The 26,087-nt window shown below is 43.3% G+C and overlaps 1 protein-coding gene across 1 annotated transcript in view; it reads left to right on the top strand.

The window, feature by feature from the left end:
• Positions 1–1,493: 1,493 nt before the first annotated feature.
• The window catches only part of RAP1GAP2 (RAP1 GTPase activating protein 2), a 911,161-nt gene continuing 886,567 nt past the window's right edge, over positions 1,494–26,087 (top strand). Inside the window, exon 1 of the mRNA XM_088449471.1 lies at positions 1,494–1,554. The gene's annotated coding sequence lies outside the window, so the exon portion shown is untranslated. The remainder of the gene's footprint in view (positions 1,555–26,087) is intronic.

Genomic DNA, 26,087 nt, shown 5'->3' on the forward strand with positions numbered 1-26,087 from the left:
AATGATGATAATAGCTTAGCTTGTCCTAAAAAAAAATAATGTGCATGTAATGTATTAAGTGAAATAGCTGTATGGACATCATGGTTAAAATTAATGTATGGCATATTTTTTTTGGCCTCACCTCCAGTATGTTAAAGTGTTCTCAAATATCTGCACTCAAAGGGTTAAAGCAGATTTATTTTGAAGACTTATTCCTGTTACGCTTTGTCAGCTTATCATGAAAGTGAATGGGAAACACTTTTCCCTTGTCACACCAAAGCAATTCCACTATATGCAGCATTTCTGACAGTGGAGAGAGTATTTCTCATTCACTTTCATGATATGTTGACCTAGCGTATCATCGATTTAGAATGCTGCTATTTCCAGGGCCAGAGCTGCCATTAGACGTAACTAGGTTATTGCATAGTGAGTCAGTGGTTAGGGGGTGTCATGGTGGGTTAAAATTAATTGGCCCACTGCAGCCTCCCCGGTCCCCAGCACACAGCAGCATGTGATGGGCTGGAGAGAAAGACTGCCGACAGGTAAGAGAAATGGGGGGCCACGGCAGTGGATCCAGGCCCCTGCTGGGCTCCTCCAACAAGCCCAGGCTTGGGTAATTAGTACCTGCTTCCCCCCCCTCTTGGCATCCCTGTCCACAAATGCCAGACAGCTACAGTTTTACACTGCAGTTTAGATCTGAGTTTGGATACACCCCTCTCACACTTCATATCTCACCGCACCTGCAGTGCAGCATGGTTTTGCCAAGATGCATTTTTTTATTTTTGCTTTGCTTCCTACTCAGCATGTTTACCAAAGGGGAAAATGCGGTAAAACCCTTGAAAATGCAGTTTTCGGGGGTTTTAACGTATACCCCATATGTACTAAGCAGATACATTCCGGTGCTTCAATAGAAACCTATGGGCTTCTTTTCAGGACGCCACTACTGAGAGAGATCCAATTGGATCCATGCGCAGAAGGACGTTAGCGGGACTTCTGGGTGTTAAATCGGAAGTTCCTTTCTCCGGAGCCATCACAAAGGTCAGTTCTTATCGGGAGAGCTGTCCTTTGCGATATTCTAGGTACACACCACAGTAATCAACCGCGGTACAGGCGGGATGTACCGTATAGCGGATGCGATTCTTAGAACATCCTGCCCAATAACTGAAGTCTCAACTTTTTTCTCCTCCAGCTATAATTACTAAAACATTGAGATTTGCTTTATTGCTACATGTGCTGTAAGTGTACATTCTGCAGGCATTTTGATGATGTGCCTCTGACTGCATCATACACAACACATGGACGTACGAGCAGCGATTCTGTGTTTGTTCCACCAATAGCACAAGGTAGCACTACTGAGCATAAGCCTTTATGGCCCCCTGGTGGATGTCTGAATGTGTGTGAGAGCATGCCAACAGAGACCCATGAAGCATTTAAACTGCAGGTTAGCAAAGAAGAGCACATCGCCTCCTAATAGCTGCACATAGTAACAGCTTGATCTCAGCCCTGTTCAACTAGAAGACTCGGAATAAACCTTCCTTGCAGTACTATTTGGAGAGCAGGATTACAGCGACAAAGGTAAGGACATTTCCATACGTTGTTACATGAGCTTCCCTTGAGAGGGGCAGACAAAAGGGGAATCCTCCTCTAGACTTAAATCTTGTTTAGATGTGACATGTTCCGCTGAGTCTGTGTGTAACGCAATCACTAAATGACTTGTGAATGGAATTTTTAATTCTCTACATGCCACAGTATCATATATAATGCTTTTCTATGCTGGTGTTTTTAATTGAGTATTGCTGCTGAATATTTTGTTTTGCTGATACCTTAATATGTGAACAGAAGTTATCTGTAGATGTATTATTATTATTATTATTATTATTATTATTATTCTATGTAAGTCAGCCATAAAGATTGACCAGGGGTTCCAGTGAAAAACAATACTATACTACCTCTGTAACATATATAACCTATTCTAGCCATCACAAATTTGTAAACACCTGCTGATGGGGATTACCTTTATCCAATGGTAAACAGCTCTTTTCTAAGGGCTTGTACCCATTGGCACTAAAATGAAACACCCAAAATCATGTTCACATGCCAGAAGAAAACTGTATCTGATGCCAGGTTTCCATGCAAATAATGTAAATGAATGGCCCTGTACACACATACTTTGACAATTGCTTGGTTTATATCGTTATAGCATCCAATCAGCTTTGACATTGAAAGCAGAGTTCATAATCATTAATGCTTTGGAAATTCTCATTTAGCACCGGACGCATCTTAAAGCTCCCCTAACGTAAGGTCATATTACCTAAGCTTCAATGAGTGTTGTTTTTCAATGCTCATATGTACGTAGCCTGACTTTGCTTGACTGCTCAGCTAGGTGACCAAGCAATACAGGAGAACCATAACAGGGGTTCCCATGTGCCATGGCTGGCACTATTGAATTTATTTAAAGATTTTTTTATTAACACACTCTGATTAGTCCACAGCTGCTCAATGACTTACTGTACGACATTAAAGTTGGAGATCTTTTTATCTGACATTTGATTCAGGTAATTTGATAGCGGAAATGTGGAATGGATCCAAGGGATCTTTATAGAACTATGGAAGTGGGCACATGCATGCACCTATTGCTCCCCAGAGATATATGCCTTTAAGGGATGTGCATAGCTATCAAAACTTATCATGTGACTCTCAGCAGGTACTTTATGAGTGCATCTGCAGGAACAGAACCGGCGCTGTGATAATTGCAGGAAAATACAGTAGTGCCTGTTTGCAACTATACCTAATATGTTTCGACTATCAAAATGTTTCACTTCCAATTAAGCTTACAATCTCATTACACATGGAGTAGACTTCATTGCAGAATCTGTGTCTCATTCAACTTCACGGAGTAACCTAAAATGGTGCAGACAGCAACTATTTTTCTTCCATAGAAATGCTGTGATATTAATCTATGTACACTATTTGGAAAGCAATTTATTAACATTTACTCATATATCGCCAGCATATTTTGTTGCACCTTACAGTTAGGCAACATGAAAAGGCTGCTTCATGTATACATTGATTTATATTCTAATCTTCTGAAATTATATGCAGTGTGCATTATTGGTATAATTTGGTTAAGAAAATCACATGATAAATAAACCTATTGACAGTTATGCTTAGTGTTGAGTTTACAAAGACGTGGATGATGAGCGGCGACTTTGACTGATGTTTTTGAAATGGCAATTGTAATTTATACTAAATCAGCATGGTTTAACATTAATTACTATTAATGTTTGAAAAACATTGGTCAAAGCCAGAAATCAGCAGCAGCATTGTAAACCTGATGTATAGTAAATCTCTCACTAGTGTCTAAGCATTCTGTGTTTGTACCATTTCCATTAAGGGTGTGGTTCATTAGATCAACAGTAAAAAGGTAGACAATGTCTAGATATACACCAAATGATAGACAGTAAATAGGTCAAAAGGTTGACACACAAAAGGGCGACATGGATGTAGGTTGACAGGTACAAAAGGTCGACACAAAAACGGTCAACATTTTTTCCCTACTCTTCACCCTAACCTTCCCCTTGATGCCTAACCCTAATCGTCCTTCAAATTGCCTAACCCAAACCGTCGGGGTAAGTGTCTAACCCTCACCATCCTTCCTAGTGCCTACCTCAAACCTTCTGGCTAGTGTCTAACCCTTACCATCTGTGTAAGTGCCTAACCCTCAATGTCCCTCCTAGTGCCTAACTCTAACCCTCTGGCTAGTGCCTAACCCTAACTGTCCCTTCTAGTGCCTAACCCTTACCATCGGTGTAAGTGCCTAACCCTAACCATCCCTCCTGTCATGCCTGAGGGTTGGTTTGGGCTGCAAAAGGCGTGGGATGCTGAAGAGGAGACTTGGGGGGTGTGAATAAACCTGGGTGGCTTGAGCCAGGACTTCCTCATGTCTTGCTGTGAGGAGGTAGAGGAGCTGCAGAGGATGATGGGCCCAAAGGTGAGAACAAAAATGGAATGTCTTTATTAAACAGCAGGTTGGAATGAGAACTGGAGATGATAATACTGAATGAATGAGCTGAATGGGATTGGAACTGATGATGCTGGATTGAGAGCTGGATCGGTTTGAGACCGATGTTGTTGATATGAAGATCTTGATGGTTTTGAATCTGATTTTGAAGAATTGATAAACTTGATTGCTTTGAGACCCACAGGCAAACGCAGGGGGATTTCAGTCTGCCTGGAAATCCCCCTCCCCAGTACATACCATGACCACAGTAGAAATAGTAATATAATAGAATTTTACTAGTGCTACATGTTCTTCTCAGTATCACAAATTAAATAATTAGCCCCACCTGTGGATCTTTTAACATGTATCAGCCAGTAATAAATAACATGTGCACCAACTAGGAGATATGGAAAACATGCACTGTTAGAGATGCACTGCTATAGAGCCCAATATGTACATATATGTCCAGGGAAGTGCTAGGTTCTTCTGCTGCTCCTCCAGGCTCCTAGACTTGCTCCAATGCTCTGGAATGGTGTCCACATCTATAATAAAAACATCCAGCTCAGGCAGGATGGCTTACTGTATGGAATTATGACACACAATACACATTGTATGACGCATATTAAAGCTGGATAAGTGCTAATTATGCCCTCTTCATGGACTGGCCACATTCGCTCTAAATTCAAGCATTTGGAAACCCCCCTCTAGAAATCCGATGTTGAAGATTTGAAGAACGTAATTGATAAGAGTCTGATGCTGATGAATTGATGAATTTGATCTGTTGGGACCGATGTTGATGAATTGAAGAATTTAATTAATATGAATGCAATGTTGGAAGCATCAGATGAGATCGATGGTTGAAGGTATCGGCTGGAACAGATGGTGGCTGTAAGAACAAGTCTCAGTTGTAAAAACCTGACTGGTGTGCAAGATGGTATAGGAGACTTGTTTACCAGATCTAGGAACTGGATATAATGGACTGGAACCATTCAGATACAGAGTACATGAGAGCACAGCACTGAGCTGTAACTTCAGCAAGAAGCGATGTTGTACTGGCAACAGAGGCCAGCCTGGAAATGGAATTTATAGGGGAAGATCCCCAGGGATTGGATGTTGTGATCAGCTGGGCTGTGAGTGGAGGAAGATGGTCAGGTGACAGAGTCCAACATGGCTGCGCCCATACTGTTGTTTAGGAGGGTACTTTAGCGTGCAGCCTGTGTGCCATCATGCTGGGAAAACACGCTGTGAGCAAGGGGCTGCAGAGAGCCAACTCCATGCTCAGTAACAGGACAGTGAGCGGACAGGGTGGGAGCAGCACATACAGACCTCAGCACCAGCCGGGAGCAATGTGCAGCGTCAGCAGACCTCTGTGCTATCTGATGCACAGCGCGAGTGGAGCTCAGCACTGTGGTTTTAATAGTCCGGAGCATGACACTTCCTAGTGCCTAACCCTAGCCCGAACCCTAACCCTAAAAAACAATTAAAACATTTTTTAGACTATTTTTGTGTCGACTATTCCAATGGCTACCTTTTGATCTTGTCGACCTATTGCACGTGTCGTCCTACATCCACGTCGACATTTTGTGTGTTGACCTTTTGTACGTGTACCTGTCAATCTTTTGTCCCTGTCGATATATTGACTGTTGACCATCTGGTGCCGACCTATTGCTTTATACTGTCAATATTTTAACCGGAACCCTTCCATTAAATGCCATTAAGATCACCTTCTGTCCCATCTTATGTCAACAAAATAGAGAACTTCTGACATGTACAGACCCAAGTCATATACAGGTTACAGGTTAACACGCACAATTAAAATTTCCAGTTTGCAATATGTAAACTATAGAAGAAGTGTATGTAGAAAAAGCCTATAGTGGACAGACCATTATGGTAAGAACCTACGTGAGACTCACAAATTTTCAGGAAGTCCCCTGAGCTCCTGGAAGACTGGGTTGTCCCCCCACATCCCGTCCACATTCTAGTGAAGTGGGCAGGATGGGAGAATAATACTGGGAATCACGCATCTGTGGGGAGGAGCCAAAATATGCAAATAGTCTAGCCCCGCCCCCATCACCGGGCATCCCTGGGCTGATTTAGGGTTACAAAATATCATTGCTTTATACAACTGAATGTTATTTGTGCCTCAATTGCATGAGGTAAATATCATCCTGTGTACGAGCGTCCTGCAGTGCGTTGCTGTGAGTATGCATATTCTCATGTTGACAGTGGTTTGTGTCTGTGACCTCCGGGTGTCTTACATTTATAGTTCTTCTACTATACAGGACAAGAGCTCAGCTCCATCTGCCAGGCTTGAGCGTCTAATGTCTACACAGAATATTAAACAGTGGAGATAAAAAAAAAAAAACATGTTGCATGAGATGTTACCCAGCATACAGTACGTATATGTCACTGCTTTACAATTTGCACAGTACAGGAAATGGCATAGGCAAGTCATACAGATTTCCCAGCTATCTGATGCAGTGGTTTAAGTATCAGATGCAGCTGAGCTGATCCCCACTGTAATGAATGAAAAGTGACAGTAACAGCTGACATGTGTGACATACACTATTTCTCTTTCTAATTAAAACTGCAGCAATATAGTATAGATGCACCATAGCAGTAGTATAACCTAGGTGGGTCATAAACAAAACATTTAAAGTAAGTCAGCAAGAATCAATATTACTCTATGTTATACCTGATAGGCATTTGCAGTGAGCAACAAGAGGTAAAGGTCACCATTATCAATTCAGTTCTCAGTCATAAATCACAATTGGGTGATGCTCTCTGCACAGAGCTCGTGTGATTTATCATTCTGACTTTTGTGATAAGAGTGTTTAGAAAGATTACTCCTTGTATACTGTGCCACCGGCAGTTAATGCCGAGCAATTTATAGCATTATAGGGCAACCTCTTACTTGGAGTATCCTTAGGCTTTGATCTATAGCAGGACAATGTCTGACTTCAGTGCTTTATCAGCAATGACGCCATTTCAATTCTTTCCATCAGTCCTCCAATCAGATATTCTGAAGCTCTAGAGGAATTAAATTGTACATTGAGTGATTTATTTACAGTGCAGTATATTATGAAGTGATTTCTCTTGTTTAAGTAAATTAATAGAAAGACATTGAACAAATGTCTAGCATTAAATTACAGTACTATTTTTCTTGCCTGGATCTTTGAGAACTCCCTAAAGCATTCAGGGCCTGATTCAGCTTTGGGAATAGAGTGAAGGCACACATCCACTAGACGACATTGTAATCGTGCAGTCGTTTGTCTGTCTGTGATGTGTCTACACTGAACGAGCAGTCGGTCAGTGAAAGCACATCAATCATCTGCAAACATGCTGACCCTGACGATATTGTAAGGTTGTACAACATAATTGTACGATGATAAACGACCAGCAGGAGCGCGCATCGCATTCTTCTTTACGATTTCAAACGATTTGCGAACGATTATTGAACAATTGAACGATAACGATATCGCTATCGTTCAATTGCTCAATTTAATTGTCTAGTGGATGTGTGCCTTAAGAAAGAGCATGTAACTGTGAGCCAGGGCAAACCAATTTGCAATGCAAGGAGTACAAATACATATATTTTATTTTGTTTGTAGGGTAAATACTGGCTGCTTTTGCATGTAACCCACAAGTACTGCACAGCTTTATTCTTACACTGCAATTTAGATGTCAGTTTGGACACACTCCTCCCAAATCTAAATCTCTCTGCATATTTTACATGTACCCTACCTACAGTGCAGCATGGTTTCATCAAGTTGATCAGTTACGTGGTGTTTATCACTCTGGGGGTCATTCAGACCCGCTCGCGAGCAAAGGACGCTCGCAAGCGGGTCGATGTTGTGCGCATGCGCGAGACCCGGCGAGCAACGAGGAATACGTTGCTCGGGGTCTCGCACCAAAAGGGTGCTGTCGATGGTGAGTGACAGCACGCCCCCTTTGGTGTGCGTGCCGGGGGCGTGGCTGCCAGACGGAGGCGTTCCCATGGGAACGCCTACTGTCTGAAGCCGGTCCCACTGACATCAGTAATGATGTCAGTGGGAGTGATTTTGGCTCTGATAGAGCCAAAACCACTCCTGGGCTTGCGGCAGCGAGACCCTACCGCAGGGTCTCATCGCAAGCCCGATGGTCACGATGGTCTTGACCATCACGACCATCTTTTTGGCTGCTCGCATATGCTGTGGCTGGTCACCCACAGCTATGCGAGCAGCCAGGAGGCCGCTCCATTTTCAGGTAGGAGGGCACTGATTCAGAGCGAGCGCTCTGGTCAGAGCGTTCGGCTCTGAATCAGGCCCTCTATTCCCAAAGCTGAGTCAGGCCCTCAGTTCTCTAGACCAATGGTTCTCAAACTCGTTCCTCAGGACCCCACACAGTTCACACTTTCCAGGTCTAGCAGGTGCACAGGTGTATTCATTACTCACTGAGACATTTTAAAAGATCCACAGGTGGAGCTTATTATTTCACTTGTGATTCTGTGAGGAGACCTGGAAAACATGCACTCTTTGGGGTCCTGAGGGCAGAGTTTGAGAACCTGTGCTCTAGACACTTTGTAGACCAGATACTTTTTGGTGTTGTAGGAGGAGGGGTTTGCTGAGAAGATTGCACATGATTGGATGACAGCAGCATAGAGACTGTACAAAGGTTTTGAATTTAGAACCTCATTTAACAACGATGAATAACCCCTTTAGCACTCGCTAAAGGGGTTATGTCATCCTCTCAGTATTCAACAAACAGCGGTAATCTAAAATTACCGATATATATCACTGACTGTTGCGCATGACATAGAAATCCATTACTGGCAACGATAGGCTGCCAGCAGCTGAGTGGAGAACCCCCTGACACAGATCTTAAGAGATGCAAAGAGCTCCTTGTAAACAAGTTATCAGCTCAAGTGGTACAACGTCTCCTACTTCAGTTTCTCCTGAAATACTGTTGCCATGAAAAAAATGACCTTTTCCAAGAGACCCACTTGTGATGGTGACGATGTCAACTCAGTGCACTAGAGTGAAAAATTATGACATTAATAGTCAGGCTTAAATGAATTGCCTACATATATTGACACCTCTACCATGACTCAACCTGATACAGTAAGCATCAATGGAATCGGTATGAAATACCGCCGGCCGCATGATGCAATTCCCGGCAGCGGCAGCTCGACATTGGCACAGATCCCGGCAGCGGCAGCCCGACAGCGCTGGAAATCCCGTTCGTCCCTAGGTAAGTATTAACTAACCTAACCTACCCCCTTAACCCTCCCCCCAAGTGCCTAAGCTTAATCCCCCCTCTAAGTGCCTAAACCTAACCCCCCCTTCCCCGCTGCCTAAACCTAAGTCCCCCACCCGGGGGGGTGCCTAACCCTAAGTCCCCCCCGGGGTTGCCTAACCCTCCCTCCCCCTAGTCTAACCCTAACTTCCCGGCTGTCTGCTCGCGGCGCCCGGCATCCCTTCAATCGGGATGCCGGGTGCCGGTCTCCGGGCGTCGGGGAAAATGAGCGGCGTCTACATCTAGATGCCGGGCATTTCACCCTCGCCAGGATATGACAATCGGGAAGCCAGCTGTCGGTAAAATATCAGAAGGCTTCCGATTGCATACCAGCATCAATAGAGGGGTGAAGAATTACTTTAATAATAATGTAAAAACTAGCATGTCACACAGTCCCTTTCAATACTGAGAAGAAAAAGAGCCCCTTGTACAAACTAGCTTTACAACAGTTCCCAAGGACATTTCGTCATGCGCAACTCTTTGTTATGGGTTTGCCAAGATTATGTGTTTTTGACAGGCAGTGTACTGTATATTACTGTACTTTACTGGGGTGTTCGTGTTCTCCTGTATCTTTTGAGACCATCAATCACCAGCTTCTCATCAAGGCCTATATGCCTCGTTTATGGCAAAGATAATACAGAGTTGTATCATCATCTGTATCATCCTTTATTGTGTGTGTTTGACAGGCAACGTATATTACTGTACTTTGCTGGGACATTGATTTTGTTCTGTATCTTGCAGACTGTAGGTATGATCATAATTAGGGGTGAGCGGGTTCGGATTTCTGAAGTCCGAACCCCCCCGAGCCCCCCCGACCCGGGGCCGATCTGAGTCAGGTTCGACTTTTCCCGCCTGACTCGGATCTGAAATCGAGGCAAAACGTCATCATCCGCCTTCCGGGTCTCGCGGGTTTTGGATTCAATGTAAGGTACCCGCGTCATCGCCATTTTCTCACTCGGCTGTGGACAGTGAAGAGGGAGGGTGGGAGTTAGGGCTGGCTGGGCTGTGTAGTGTAGTGCAGTGTAGTGTTGTGCTGCGCTGTGCTGCTTTTGTCCATAGGGGCTGTGTCCACTCCTCCAAAGTCCATAGGGGCTGGTTGGACTGTGTTGTGCAGTCAGTTGTCCACTCCAAAGTCCTGTGCAGTGTCCCAATCCTAAAGGGGTGCTGCAGTGTTGTCCAGGGGGTGCTCTAGGGGTGCTACCCCCAAGTGCAAAAAAATTTTTTTTTCTGTGTTTGTGAATTGTGTGCGCAGTAGCCGCACGTGCATCAACAAAGTAGCGCCAAGCGTGCGCCTGTGTCATAAGTAAAGGGCCGGCTGGCTCATCCGTTAAAGGGTGCTGTAACTCCCAAAGTGCACTCCAAATAATATTATTTTTTTTTCTGTGTTTGTGAATTGTGTTCAGTAGCCACATGTGCATCAACAAATTAGCGCCAAGCATGCGCCTATGTTATAAGTAAAAGGCCAGCTGGCTTGACCGTTAAAGGGTGCTGTAACCCTTAAAGTGCACTCCAAACAAAATAAAAATAATTTTCTGTGTTTGTGAATATTGTGCACTGTGGTTGCACGTGCATCAACAAAGGAGCAGCGCCAAGCATGCGCCTGTGTCCCATAAGTCTGTTAAAGGGTGGTGTAACCCCCAAAGTGCACTCCACAAAAAATAAACAATTCTTTTTTTTCTGTGTTTGTGTGCGAAATGTATGTGCAGTAGCCACACGTGCATCAACACAGCAGCAGCGCCAAGCGTGCGCCTGTGTCATAAGTCAAGGGCCGGTTTGGACATCTGGTCCGGACTGAAGGACGTGCCAACAATTTCTGACATGTCTACTGTCACTGCATATGATACTGTCACCACTGACAGAATGGTGGAGGAATTATTTTCTGTGTTTGTGAATTGTGTGCACTGTGGCTGCATGTGCATCAACAAAGGAGCAGCGCCAAGCGTGCGCCTGTGTCATAAGTAAAGGGCCGGCTGGCTTGTCCGTTAACGGGTGGTGTAACCCTCAAAGTGCGCTCCACAAAAATAAAAAATTTCTTCTTTTTTTTCTGTCTTTGTGAATTCTGTGGGATGTAGCCGCACCTGCATCCTCAAAGCAGCAGCGACAAGCGTGCTTCTGTCTGTTAAAGGGTGGTGTAACCCCCAAAGTGCACTCCAACCAAAATAAAATAACCTTCTTTTTTTCTGTTTGTGTGTGAAATGTATGTGCAGTAGCCGCAGCTGCATCCTCAAAGCCGCAGCGACAAGCGTGCTTCTGTCTGTTAAAGGGTGGTGTAACCCCCAAAGTGCGCTCCACAAAAAATTAATAATTCTTCTTTTTTTTTCTGTCTTTGTGAAATGTGTGGGCTATAGCTGCACCTGCATCCTCAAAGCAGCAGCGACAAGCGTGCGTCTGTCTGTTAAAGGATGGTGTAACCCCCAAAGTGCGCTCCAACCAAAATAAAATCATCTTCTTTTTTTCTGTGTTTGTGTGTGAAATATATGCGCAGTAGCCGTACCTGCATCCTCTAAGCAGCAGTGACAAGCGTGCGTCTGTCTGTTAAAGGATTACATCGGTGACAACATCCAAGTAGGCATGTCAGACAGTCCGTACCTGTACTGGCAGGAAAAAGAGGCAATTTGGAGGCCCCTGTACAAACTGGCTCTATTTTACCTGAGTTGCCCCCCCTCCAGTCTGTACTCCGAAATAGTGTTTAGTGCAGCCGGGAACCTTGTCAGCGAAAGGCGTAGGAGGTTGCTTCCACAAAATGTGGAGACGATGTTCATAAAAATGAATTATCAACTCTTCCAGGGAGACCAGCCTCCAGAACGTACAGAGGGACCTGTGGTGGTGGATTCCAGCGGGGACAAATTAATACTCTGTGAGGATGAGGATGTACACAACACTGAAGAGTGTGAGGAATCGGTGAATGGGGAGGATGAGGACGACATCTTGCCTCCGTAGAGCCAGTTTGTGCAGGGACAGATTAATTGCCAGCTTGTTTTGTGGGGGAAGACCCTGGCGCTGAAATGATTTGTTTGTTAAAGTGTGCATGTCCTGTTTATACAACATAAGGGTGGGTGGGAGGGCCCAAGGACAATTCCATCTTGCACCTCTTTTTTTTCTTTGCATTATGTACTGTTTGGGGCCTAGTTTTTCAAACCAACATCCTGTCTGCCACTGCAGTGTCACTCCTAGATGGGCCACGTGTTTGTGCCGCCCACTCGTGTCGCTTAGCATAGTCGTCCAGCTACCTCGGTGCAACCTTTTGGACATCAATACACTATTGTGAGGTGTGAGGTGTTCAGAATAGACTGGAAATGAGTGGAAATTAAGGTTATTGAGGTTAATAATAGCATAGGAGCAGAAAAACCCACAAATTCTGTGATTTTAGCTGTTTTTATGCTTTTTTTAAAAAAAATACAGATCCAAAACACAAAACCCAGAACCCAAAACACGGAAGGGTGGTTTTGGCATAACCAATCCAGATCCAAAACACGAAGAAAGATCCAGATCCAAAACCAAAACACGAAAAGTGGCCGGTGCACACCTCTAATCATAATATATTTCAATGATTCTCCCTTGTACAGAGCTGTGTATACTACTATACAAATATAGACTGGTATAAAATAATAATGTAGACCTATTACGTTATTATTTATCGCATTTAGTTGTCCACCCTGTTACAAATGATTTAACTGAAATACGAGTGACAATCTCATGTCCACAAGGTCCTTTAAAGTGATGTATATTATTGTTAGACAAAGCAACACATCTCAGTGCTGCAGCCATTGATTATGACAGTTCACACCAGGTGTAAATAACATAGAAGCAGAGTCACAGTGCTCAAGGTGAACCTTTGTTATTAACATGTTACTTCATTTTATTAGAAAAATAGCTTTATGATTGTGTTTACTTACTACTACTAGAAATGTGCGCTGACCCCCTTGTCTTAGTTCTAAATAATCGTCGTGTTTTGGTTTAGATTCGGTTTGGGATTTCTTTAAAAATTGATAACAACAGCTATAATCACGTGACTTGCACATGTTTTTGTTCGTTTAGTATTATTAACATTAATAATAATAATTAATAATTTTCAGTCAATTTTGAACACCGCATAGCATCTTAAATCACCAGGGAGGGACTTAAATGCAATCCAAAGCACACAGATCTGTTTATAAATCCGAGTTCCGAATTGCAAGAAGACCCAAGTTAGCAAGTGATTCCGAACTGGGACTCGATTCGACTCGGTTGTGTTCAGTTTTCTGGTTGGAGCAGGACTAACAACACATAAAGCCAAATTACCCTTGACCAAACATGCTCAATTTTGATCCCCAATACAGAATTTGAAGAATACTTTGTGGAAGTTTGAAAAATTGTACGCACCTTTACTATCATGCTTCTGTTTAAATCTCAATAAAGAGAAATGGTTTCAAAGTCATTTGTTATTTTGGCACATATTTATCAAGCTTTCTTATAAAATTGTGCAGAAATTACAACTTCAGCATAATTGTATGTATTCCGGCTACGTAATAATAATAATATCCTGATGCAGGAGATTTCACATGAATCTACAAAAGGCTAATTAGGGCTGCAGACCAGAGTCCTCATTTGTTTCAATGGGGACAATGGTCTAACCACTATGTACCAAACTCCAAAAACTGTTGCATTTTGGAATTTGGCCTCGTTGGTTATTAGCACATATGTAGACATTCACTCAGAAGCAGGATCTTACGATCCGACTACTGCAGCCTCCAAGCATCTATGGTAGTTGACACAGTGCACATGCGCAGTGTCAGAATCTTAGGAGAAGTCTTTCAAAAATGTCAAAAACTTCTGCAATATGCCAGGGAAGTAACTCGAAGTTTCATCGATTCTCGCAACCAATGTTCCTACATGTTACTGTTTAAGACATATCGGGATACTTTAGTTTAAAATAAAAAAGTCCATCATGATACAGGGCCTGATTCAGCAAGGAACGCACAACAAGCAGGCGCATGCACCCATCCGCTGCGAGAATATTCTAATCAATACATACGTACAGAGACCGCAACACAAGATGCGGACGCCCAGCCCCATATTAAGTGGGCCATCTCCCTTTAATCACAGCCTGATCAGCACGCAAGATAGCTTAAACATCGGTAACATCGAGAACCATCGGACCCATACGCACAATAGTGGTTGACCTGACCTGCCACAGGATTTTGGCCGCTTACTGTGTAAAGCTTACGGTATGGCTGCGTATGCAGCTGCACCGCCTTAATTATGCACAACCCTATAACGGCGTTCTAAAGCCTGCGTTCGCCTGACCAACCCCCGTCACCACCCACAAATGGCACTTCCTGTCAATCAATATCGGAAGGGTCTGCGTACAACTGCATGTAGTCTGCGTACCATAACACTATCGCTCTGGCTGGATCGCGCATGCGCAGTGCGATGCATATGCACGCGCATTACAAAAAGCATCGGCCAAGTGCATGTGTTCTCTCCTTTGCGTTCCTTGCTGTATCAGGCCCACAGACAGAAAACACTGTAGCGATTTTTAAGGCATAGGTCCTTTTATTACAAATCTAAATGAGTACTATCACGAAAACTTAAAACAGCAATCCAACATAATTTCTTGCCCTCTTTAATTAGAAAGTAACTTTCATGTATATATTTGATGCATTTTTGTTAATTATAATTGACAAACCATTATCTCCTTTTCAAAATATCTCTGGTGGGAAACCAAATATGGCGGACAGATGCAGACAGAAGTGAAGTCTTTCAGACTTTCAGCATGTAACTCTCAAACACCAGCTGATGCAACCATGCTGTAGGCAGCTTGGTGATGGTGGTACAGGGGTGTCATGAGGATGTGGGCGGGGCAGTTACTAATTCCTGGGCCCGGACTTGTCTGGGTGGACCCAATGGGGCCCTGAGTCAGCCATGGAGGCAGAGCAGTGCTGCACAATCTTCACAGGGAATGTTTTTTTGAGCAGGTGTGGCTACTCCCACATGATTGGTCACACTCGCTCTATATCACTCAGGCCTGCAAGATGTTTCTGAGGCCATGGAAAGGTAGATATGGACAGTTTCAATGCTATTTTTGGATACAATGAATTCTAAGGGGGTGATTCAATTCCAGGTGATGTTAGCGTAGTGCCTCACAGAGTGCAAATGTCCACCATCCTTGATTTTCCTACATAGGTGCACAGGAAAATGACCAAACATGTTATATTGTATTCAACGATTATATGTATAGCCAGACATTGCATGTGGTGATATCCAGCAGCATATCACTGCCAATTAAATCAGACCCATATATATATATATATATATATATATGTTACTACATGAAGCCACCCTTTCCCCCAATGGCACTGCATTTTGAAGAGGAACAAAGCCAGAAAACAGGTGGGAAGAAGGAGGAGTCCCTTCCCGAAACGCTGATTAAAATAAACAGTTTTTCACAGCATTGAGAGACTCAGGGGCCTATTCAACATGTTAATTATTGGGGTCCAAACGGACCCCGATAATTAACATACTAACTCGCCGCGGCTGCCGGAGCAATTCATCATGACCTACAAGTCACGCATGTGCACAAGAGCCCCGACGTCCCAACCCAATCCCTAATAGAGGGCATCACAGAGACCTCCCCATTATATTTGATAAAGTCACATGACATGTGACAAAACGCGTTAGTCGAGACGCTCTTCTAAACTTACCTGGCATTGCTACACTGTTGCCATCCTGTAGCTACAGCTGATTGAGGCGGGACGCTCTTTTAAACTCACCTGGCATTGCTACGCTGTTGCCGTCCTGTAGCTGTAGCTGATTGTGGCTCTGTTCAAATCTACGCTCTTGCTCATGTGGCACGGAATACAAGATTGGAGTATACGGACTTGTCTCTTCAACGTTCTGGTGGAACTCACATATACTCCGTGAGTACCCACAGATGTCTGTTTTAAATGCGGTCTGGCCGTCTAGTTAATAGCCCTGAGTATGAGCTGATTGGGGACATTTATTTTATCTAGTTGAATGTTCATCATATACTCCATTTGCCTAAAGACTCTTTAAATTACTCTGCAATGGGTTGAATACCTAATAAGGAGGATCACTCCAATTTGCAATCTCCAATTAAGTTAAAAAACAGCTGAAGGCATTCTTCATTTTTAGGAGTCAGCATATTTATATGAGCAAAAACACGGAGACTGCTGCTTGAGGGCTGAAGTTATGCATGATACATGGTGAGATTGCTCACTTTAAGTTAATAACATCTCAGCAGATATCAGGTTTTCCCCATTTTATCCAGCTAAATCAACTGGCAGTATCAACTGCTTGCAGATCATTCTCTACATTATATGCAATAAGAAGCACGGTGTTTAGCTATATCACCATATGCAATTGTCACATTATTCATGTTTTTGAAATGTGCATTTTCACCTGCTTTTGTGAAAATTAAGTGATGATGAATAGGCCCCTCAGGGGTAAATTTAGTGAGAGTTTTTAGAGTGGAAATGTTGCCCAGATTCTGGATATTTTCTTCTAGAAGGTGCTAGTTAAATGTTAAGCTATGGGCAACACCACTTCTAAAAACTCTCACTTTACTAAATATACCCCTCAGAGTGCCACCTATCTTCCACTGCTGCATGTGAGGTGAGTCGCCCCTAAGGAGGGCTTCTGAGCAAGCCATATTACATTCAGACGGTGAGAGTGCCGGTCCTATTGGATTGTAATTATATATATATATATATATATATATATATTGTGGTAGAAACACTGGAGAAGTCTGGGATGGCATATATGTGTGTCCCAGATTCCTATCATATGTGTTTTAAAATCCCCAGGAAAAGTCTGTTATGCCAAACAGAACAGAAGTGTCGACTTTTGGTAAAAGCCGGATAATGGGTCCTAGGGGTGTGGATGTGAGAAAAGAAGGGAGGGCTCCATCCACAGGCCATTTCAGGTGTTGGGCCTTTCAGTCTGAGAGCAGGCTGATTAGTAGTTGCACTTGCAAGTGGTTCATGTAGCTGTGTTAAAGTTTTGGTTCAGTGGTTCACATACCCTGGGGAGAACAGACACTGAGGTTTGTTCAGAGACACTGTGATATTTGAAAGTGCTGTGTTTGTTGTAAGGCAGTAGGCCCTGCCACTTGTAGAGAGGGAGTAACTTGTCTAGTTAGTGCCCAGACGGGTTAGGATTTATTTTTATGGTTTGTTTATTTTGTTGTTTATATTGAATAATAAAACTGGTTCTGACCAGCTTGCACGAAAACCCTGGACTGGTGTGCTGTTTCCTGGCTGCTTTGTGTAAGGAGGTGTCCATCTACCGCAGGAGAGGGACCCCTACCCTGACTATATCACAATATATATACACATACATGCAGTAGTGTTTATATGGTACAGTATTTCTAACTGACTTCTTTTCCTGGCATTTTATGAAAATTTCAATGCAAAAAAGAATCAATTTCTGTTTTTATTTCCATATTCATTTTAATCTCATGTATCTTGCTTTAGGGCAGGTAAACCTTAGTGTGGAATAAAATTGGTAGATACTAAATATTTCAGATCATATATCTATTTCCTGGATTAGGGGAGCTGTAAAATAAGCGTGGAAACTCAGGGATTTTGCAAATTTCAAATTATATCTCTTGGATGCAGTTTCTCATAAATTCATTTATATATTCATAACATGCTGCACATTGTCTATATCCAAGGCTCATCATCATGAAAAATGTTTGTAAGAAATACAAGTACTTAACGTGGGAATAAACCTGTTATTTTTACTAGATTCTTGTACCTTTCTTGTTGTAAAGATGTCAGTAAAAAGAATTATAGTATGCAAGCATCTGTATTTTATTGGACTGCATAGATGTATTTATGGTGGTCACTCTAAGCAGTACAAAATCTTATTTCACCTATGTTCTTGCAAAGCTATAACTATGGCTATATGGCAAGCAGGTAGCCTCCCAGAAAGCACATACATTAGCACTGGAACACAGTCTCTGGTTGGCAGTTCATAGATTGTGAATAACTGAACTTCCTTAGCAACATTTATGGCCATGAAAGCAGTCTATAGGTTTCCATGGTTATAGTGCTCAGGTAGATCAGCAGTTCTTCGCAAATTATCTGTGAAATTTCAGTCTGTTTCTAAGTTTTCAAGAGTCAATTTTAGGCAGGACCTATTCCAAGAATCAAAAGTTATCCTTGTAGGTTGCAGAGCATAATTAGACAACATATTTTTTTAAGTGGAATTATCCTTTCAGTACAGAGAACATTGTGGTTGGAGACTATTAGAGAGAGGAGATAGCTGCCGTTGTTATTAATATTACATGTTATTATTTCAATGAAAAGTAAATCTTGCCATATACACATCTAAATAAATACAATCAGGGCTTAAAGTCATCCTGGAAAGGTGGTGGTACCCATCGCCCCATGTTGTCCCCCCCCTCTCCCTAAAGTTAGGAGGAACTGCTCTGAAATTATGCCTTTTTTTTATTTTCTGGAATGCTAATGTACTGTGGGCCTGATTCAGACCAGGACACTAAGCCGCGATCGCTAGCTATGGGCAATTGTTGCCCATCTGCGCATGCATCGCAGTGCGCGTGCGCGAGCCAGTCACTGCGATCGGGAATCGTGCGCTCGTAGTACAAGGACTGAGAGCTACCTTGAGTGACAGATAGTGCCGTTTGTGCGTGGTAACAGGGGAAGGTGCTTGTGAACGCGGGAGTGGTAGTGCGAACGCAGACATGTATGTCTGTCAATTGAGGTTTCCTAGGCAGAGTGTCTTGAGCCGGTATTCATGTTTGCCACGGTAGGAATAATATGTATTCTTCATACAACAGAGGTTCAACCAGATAAAAGATATTAATAGAAGTTTTTGGGGGGATGTAGTCAGTTTGCCGGTGGACAGGATGCTGGCTGTTGAAATCCTGGAGTCAGAATCCCGACCCGGGACTAAACATAGGCGTCAAAATCCAGATGCCAGTTTAGATACCGAAACCGGAATCCCAACAGCCGCCATCTCAATCGTAAGTATAGCGGGGCACCTTACCTGTTAGCCACTTGGGGGGAAGAGGGGGGGATAGGTTTAGGTACCAAGGGAGAGAGTTAGTTTTTGGCACTAACGGGGAGGGTTAGGGTGCAAAAAGGGAGGGCTAGGGGGAGAAGGGTTAGCATACTTACCTGACCCCTGTCGGAATACTGAGCATCGGAATGATGCTGTCTGTATTTTGACAGCAGGTACTGTATGCCGACTGTTGGTATACCCAACCCATTTTGGGACAGGGCAAAATGTGAACTTCCTGGAGAGACATCATCCTTCTACGTCTCTTCAGCTCCATCCGCCATGCATCTTTACAGTATTATCCCCCCTTGCATCTCTTCAGTGCCAAACCCCCCTTTTGTCTCTCCAGGTCCATCCCCACTGCAGCTCTCCAGCCCTCCTGTGTCTTACTGGCAGCATCTCCCATGCGTCTCACCAGCATCATCCCTCTATGCGTCTCTTCAACATCAACCCCTCTATGTCTCTTTAGCACCCTCTACTGATATCTCTCCAGCTCACCCCACCTGTGTCCCTCCAGCAGCTCACCTCCTTATGTCTCTCCAGCAGCTCACACCCTGTGTTACTCTACTCCAGGCCCCTCTCACCTTCTTTTTTGTCTTCTCTTCTGCCAACAGTGCCTGCTCCTCTTGCGGCCCCTCTTCACTGCAGCGGCATGACATCACGTATGCCGTGCCACAAAAGGAGCCACCAGGACCAGAGGAAAGGGAGGCAGGCAGACAGAGACAGCACAGCTTACATCATTTATTTTGCTAGGTGGAGCACAGAATGCTGGGCTCAGGCATAGCGTGGGCAGTCAGGTCCATGACAAATGCAGAACTAGTTCCACCGCAGTTCCAGCCTACTTTAACACCTGAGTACAGTTCATTACAGCAGTGCATTCACTAGGGGGTGCAGGCCGAATCCAGGTGTGACCTCCAGAGGGGGTGACACCAACAATTTGTTGGCAACCCATTGGATAGTGTCAACGAACAGCGCTGCACACTGTGCTGAGAGAGGCTGGGAGCTGCCCTGCAGCTCCCGGAGGAATTTTATAAGCCCCCAGGGTGACAAGAATGTCATGACCCCAAAAAGGCACACATCAGGGGGTCTAGTCTCGGATTACAAGTGCTGCACCACCCATAGTGAGCCCACTGCATTACAGAGTTTAGTTTTAAGGGTGGGAAATAATGTTTATTCTGTCTCATTATCCTTACAACTCCACTTTCGTACGGGAGGTTTAATTTATTTATATTTAGAGGGTAGGAGTAGAAGGGACAACTGCTGCCGATCATGGCTTATAGCTGTGTTTGATTTAAACAAAAAATTCACAAAACGTTTTTAGCCTAAGCTAAAACATAAAAACAGACAATCTTTTAAAACATATACTTTCCAGTACATAACAAAAAAGAGATTATTGAATCTTACAGTCTAAAACACACACACTACGGTACATGTTAGTCAGCAGCCAACTGACTTACGATTATGTTTTTGAAAAGTTGGAGTAAAGCGGAGCACCTGGAAGAAACTGACTCAAATACAAAGAGAACATAAAACATTCCTAGGGCTTTATTGATGGAGAGAGCGCTTACTACACTTGCAAGAAGGCCATCTACCTTGTCAGCACAACTTACTCAGTCTCCATGGACTTCCTTGGTCCTCAGCGCTGCCATACTGTCTGCACAATGTCTCTCTCAATGCCTTCCTTATGCTCCACAGCTCCACCAAATGTCGGCCTCTGGTATTACATGGTCCATAGGCATCTATGGGAAGCCAGTGGTATCACAAGGCCATAGCACATCATATATAGTTTTTATACACAATTTATCACCTACAGGACTAAGGCCCTCATTCAGACCCGGACGCAAGTGACCGTTCGTACGTTCGGCGTACGTAAAAAAATATTTAAATTCAAGCACACACTCGTATTTTCGCACGCAGACAAACATCCTCCCCAAACTCAAGCGACCCCTCCTCTAACTAACGAGCGTGCCAAATAGCGAGCGTACATCCCCGAAGTGGCTTGAAGGGAACGCACGCACTAGTACTACCCGGAAGTTGGACTGTCAGATTTCGATTAACTGCTCGTTTATTCTGCCTACCTCCCTCAATCGTATCATGCCAATCAATATATCAATTAGCTTTATTTTTTTTCTTTTTTTTTCTTTAACACAATGCAATAAACTTTATTCATGTCCGTGTTTGTGTTTACCCGCAGAATACGTACGGCTTAAACATTCGCTTTTAATTGTCAAAATACATGTTAGCCTCAATTAAATAATTGTTCTATTTGTTTTTCTACCCGCATATTTCCCGGAGTTCATTTCTTTATTTAAATTTGCTTACGCATGTCACTGCATCAAGCCTATCATAAGTCTCAAGAGATTTCTGGCCCTGTCGAACACATGACTCATACACTAACCAATAGAATTGGTCCTGTTAATTACCCAAATACATTAGCCAATCATAAAATTTTGGGGCACTTTATCAAAAATGATTTTTAAGAAAAACACCATTGCCATCATGAGAGCCTCCGCATTCACCAGGCGCGAGCTGCTGGTGCTAACGGAGGTCATGGATAGGCGGATCACCAGCCAGCCTCCACCCATCACCAACCACGAGAAGCGTTCCACATATGCGGAGGTACGGGCCCTGTGCTCCTTCGGCTCATGCCGCCAGATCGGGCAGCTGGAGCGCAGGTGGTCGGACCTGCAACGGTGGACGCCCCGCTTGCTGGCATGCTTTCGCATGCAGATCGCAGAAAGTAAGTTTTATGGATTGTGGTTTTCATGTTTGTCTTTGTGGCCCTAACTGCGTGTGCATGTTTTCCCTGTATTTCGTATTTATTCATTGTCCTCATATCTGCATGGCCATGTTTTCCCTGTATTTCATATTTATTCATTGTCCTCATATCTGCATGGCCATGTTTTCCCTGTATTTCATATTTATTCATTGTCCTCATATCTGCATGGCCATGTTTTCCCTGTATTTCATATTTATTCATTGTCCTCATATCTGCATGGCCATGTTTTCCCTGTATTTCATATTTATTCATTGTACTCATATCTGCATGGCCATGTTTTCCCTGTATTTCATATTTATTCATTGTACTCATATCTGCATGGCCATGTTTTCCCTGTATTTCATATTTATTCATTGTACTCATATCTGCATGTTTCTTTTTTGGGGGGGGGATTCGAAAATGTTTTTTTGCGCGGATTTGTGTTGAAACTAACCACAATTTGTTTCACATCTTTTAGGGGCCCAGCGAAGACTACACCTTCATCGTCCGGCCAGACGGCGCTCACGGCCACTCTCCCCAACCCCCAGCCAACACTCCAACAACAGTAATTCCCCTATTCCCCACTCCTCCCCAGCCTTCCTAGACCCTCAGGCTGAAATTTCGGGCCTCCTTCCCCTCCGTCCCAATTCCCCCTCTCCTCCAACCACCCCTCTTAGAATCACCCCCTCCCCGGAGTCAGTCATTACCCCGCCCCGATCTTTGGGGAATGGAGGCACCTCCGAGGAGGACGATGGAGGGCCTTCCGGAGCTGGCGTTGGATCTTCCGGTATGTTTTTCTTTGCGGTTTTTTATCGACACAAACTGTTTGTATGTAATCATGTGTGGTTCCTTTTTTTGGGGATTTTGGCTACACTTTTGGGGATTTGGGCGATTGCCTTTACCTGTTACTGCTGATTTCAACATACACATATCACACCTGTCGGAATTTGTACATTGGCCTTGTATTTTTGGCCTACACCATTTTAGTTTGATGTGTTTTAATGGTGTATTTATTTATTTATTTATTTTTATTTTTTTGTTGGGGTTTGGTTTTGGCTGGTTTTTTAATGTGGTTTCAGTATTGTTGTATTAATCCCCACACTTTTCTCACCCACAGAGGAACAGAGGCGTCGGGCAGAATTATCCGCCTGTGTGGCCCGGATGCGCCACAATATAATCGGGGTGCTGGTGGTCCTTGACCATATGTCGGTCCTCCTTAGGGATTAGTTGTTTTTTTTTTTGGCCCATTATCAAAATAAAGTGTTATTTTCGAAGTAACGTTCTGGCTCATTCGTTTTTTCAAAATCACAGATTGTTTACCCTGACATAAGTAAACTGTTCCTGCAAGGATTTCCAATTTTTGACACTAAGATTGTGTGTTGTATTTTTATGTAAAACAGCCACAAGAAACACCTAACAGTAACAATCTCATTTCCCTTTTTTGGTGTAGTCACAATTAGATATTTCTAAATTTTACAGGTTCCTAGTTGGTGTGCAAGCTGCTTAGGCCAATCTTACGAAGCCAAATGATTGTACAGGCTTCCTTTGGGTGTTGGTTTGGACCCTGAAAACAGATTACATTTTAGCTCAACTGGCGTCAGTACTGGATTACCCCTTAGTCAAATTTGACGTGTGTGAACCTGGTTACACTTGCTTGTAACGTTCCAAAAAAGGTACAACATTTCACTCTCAAAACATTTATTCACAACATAACTGAAAAATCAAAGTGGTCACTCACAAACAAAACACACAGTGATAATCACAAATACAACACATACCAACAAAACCAAATAAAAAAACAACAAATCAAGAACTGGTTGACGAAGGACCATGCCAACATGATTCCACAAATATGGCGATGCAATATGGGTTCCAGAATATATCCCCAAAATGTCCACATACAGGTTTTGTAAGGGTAGCAGGAAGTAGTCATCGTTGGAGTGCCAAAGATTATGTGAAAAAACAGAAGATGGAGAAAATAAAAAAAAATAATTAGATGTTCTCAAACAAACCCGACCACATTAGGTATAAACACTGTTGTTTTGTCAATAATTACCTAAAAAATCTGGCCACCACATCATTGCGTATGGCCCCCCCACATACTGACCTCCGACCAACCTCGGGGGGGCCATCCTCAGGTAAGGCATCCTCTGGCTGCATTGGGACACCACTCCTTATGACGATGTTGTGAAATATCCCACACAGGACCACAATTTTCGAAACCATATCCGGCAAATACATGAGCTTGCCACCAGAGCGGTGGAGGCATCTGAATCGGACTTTTAAAAGGCCGATACAGCGCTCCACCACTTTCCTGGTGGCTGTAAGTGCGGAATTATACTCACTTTGTGGCCCTGGTGTGGGAGCCAAATAAGGAGTGAGCAGCCTGGGCGTGCAAGGGTAGCCACTGTCTCCTGTGAAAAAGAATAGTCAACATCAGGCTCACTCTGTATGAAGCTTAACATTGTTATGTACTAAAGGTCTCCACTTACCCAGAAGCCACGCATCACCAGCTTGTAGGTTGGTTAATTTGTGCCATATCCCTGATTGCCGGATGACGAAGGAGTCATGTGCACTTCCTGGTAATTTTGCATTCAGGGACAGGATCTGGAGGGAGGCATCACATACCACCATTATATTGAGGGAGTGATAGTGTTTCCAGTTTCGAAATATGGCCTCCAGCCATGCTGGAGGCTGAAGTGGTATGTGAGTACCATCCACAACCCCTATGATGTGTGGGAAGCCAGCTATTTGGTAAAAATTGGCCTTGGCCACACTAAGGGCACCCATATCCAAAGGCATTTGAATAAAATGATGGAGGTGCTTGAAAAGTGCCTCCATCACTGCCCTCAGGATCCGGGAAAAGGAGGATTGTGAGATGCCCGCCACTATTCCCACCGTTGTTTGGAACGATCCTGAGGCACAGAAATGTAACACCGCAATAAATTGCGTAAGTGGTGGTATTGCTGTAGGACTGTCAATTTGCCGCTCAAGATCACTCTCTATTAATGAGAGAGTGTCTATGATGATTTTTGGAGGAAGACGGTACCATCTTAAAACCTCATCATCGGGCATTCCAAAAAGGGTGACACATGTTCGAAATATCTGGGGCCTTGCACGCCTACGATGCCTACGCCTGGGACGAGATTGAGGTTGGTCGGCTTCCGGGAGCAGGGCCAGAACAATCCGATCCATATCAACCGAAATGGCAAGATTGGAATATCAGGCTTTTTACCCCACCCAAAAATAAACATTTTTACTTAGCTTGAAGATACCATCCATTGATGCTTACATGCCGGGGTATTGTCATGATATGTTGAAACTGGAAATAATCACAACATAAATATACATCATTTTATGCTGGCCATGTCTGTTTCAAAAATTTAAGCAAGACAAAACATAAAAGGGGACACACACACATTTGGGCAAAGAGCAAAACGACGTTGCGCACACTACGTCAAATTGAGGCCAAATGTAAGCAACAAATGCTACAGAGAAAACACAAACAATTTTAAGGGATGAATAAGCATTTCACAAAGCGCTAATTAGTTCGCAAATACAAGTCACAATAGTAAGTAGTAAAAATGCGCTAATTAGTTCGCAAATACAAGTCACAATAGTAAGTAGTAAAAATGCGCTAATTAGTTCGCAAATACAAGTCACAATAGTAAGTAGTAAAAATGCGCTAATTAGTTCGCAAATACAAGTCACAATAGTAAATAGTAAAAATGCGCTAATTAGTTCGCAAATACAAGTTAGAAAAACGCACATAAAAACTAAAACAAAAAAAAAAAATTCGGATTTTGAAAATCAAAGGTTACATGTGTAAGGCCAACCAAAGTTGCGTAAATACAAACAAGAACATTTACAAAACAATTTAACAAATGAACTTACCAAGAGATAATATATAAGAATCCGGATCAAAAGGTCTTTGGGGCAGAGCCAAAATAAAACCTAAGAGAGATGAAATGACGCCAAAACAAATTTAGAAAAATCATAAACAGAAGGAGACACAAATTAAACCAAAGTTTGACTTCCCAAAACTTACCCAAA

Source organism: Taudactylus pleione, unplaced genomic scaffold (assembly GCF_031769625.1).
Source record: "Taudactylus pleione unplaced genomic scaffold, aTauple2 ptg000485l, whole genome shotgun sequence".
Lineage (NCBI taxonomy): Eukaryota > Metazoa > Chordata > Amphibia > Anura > Myobatrachidae > Taudactylus > Taudactylus pleione.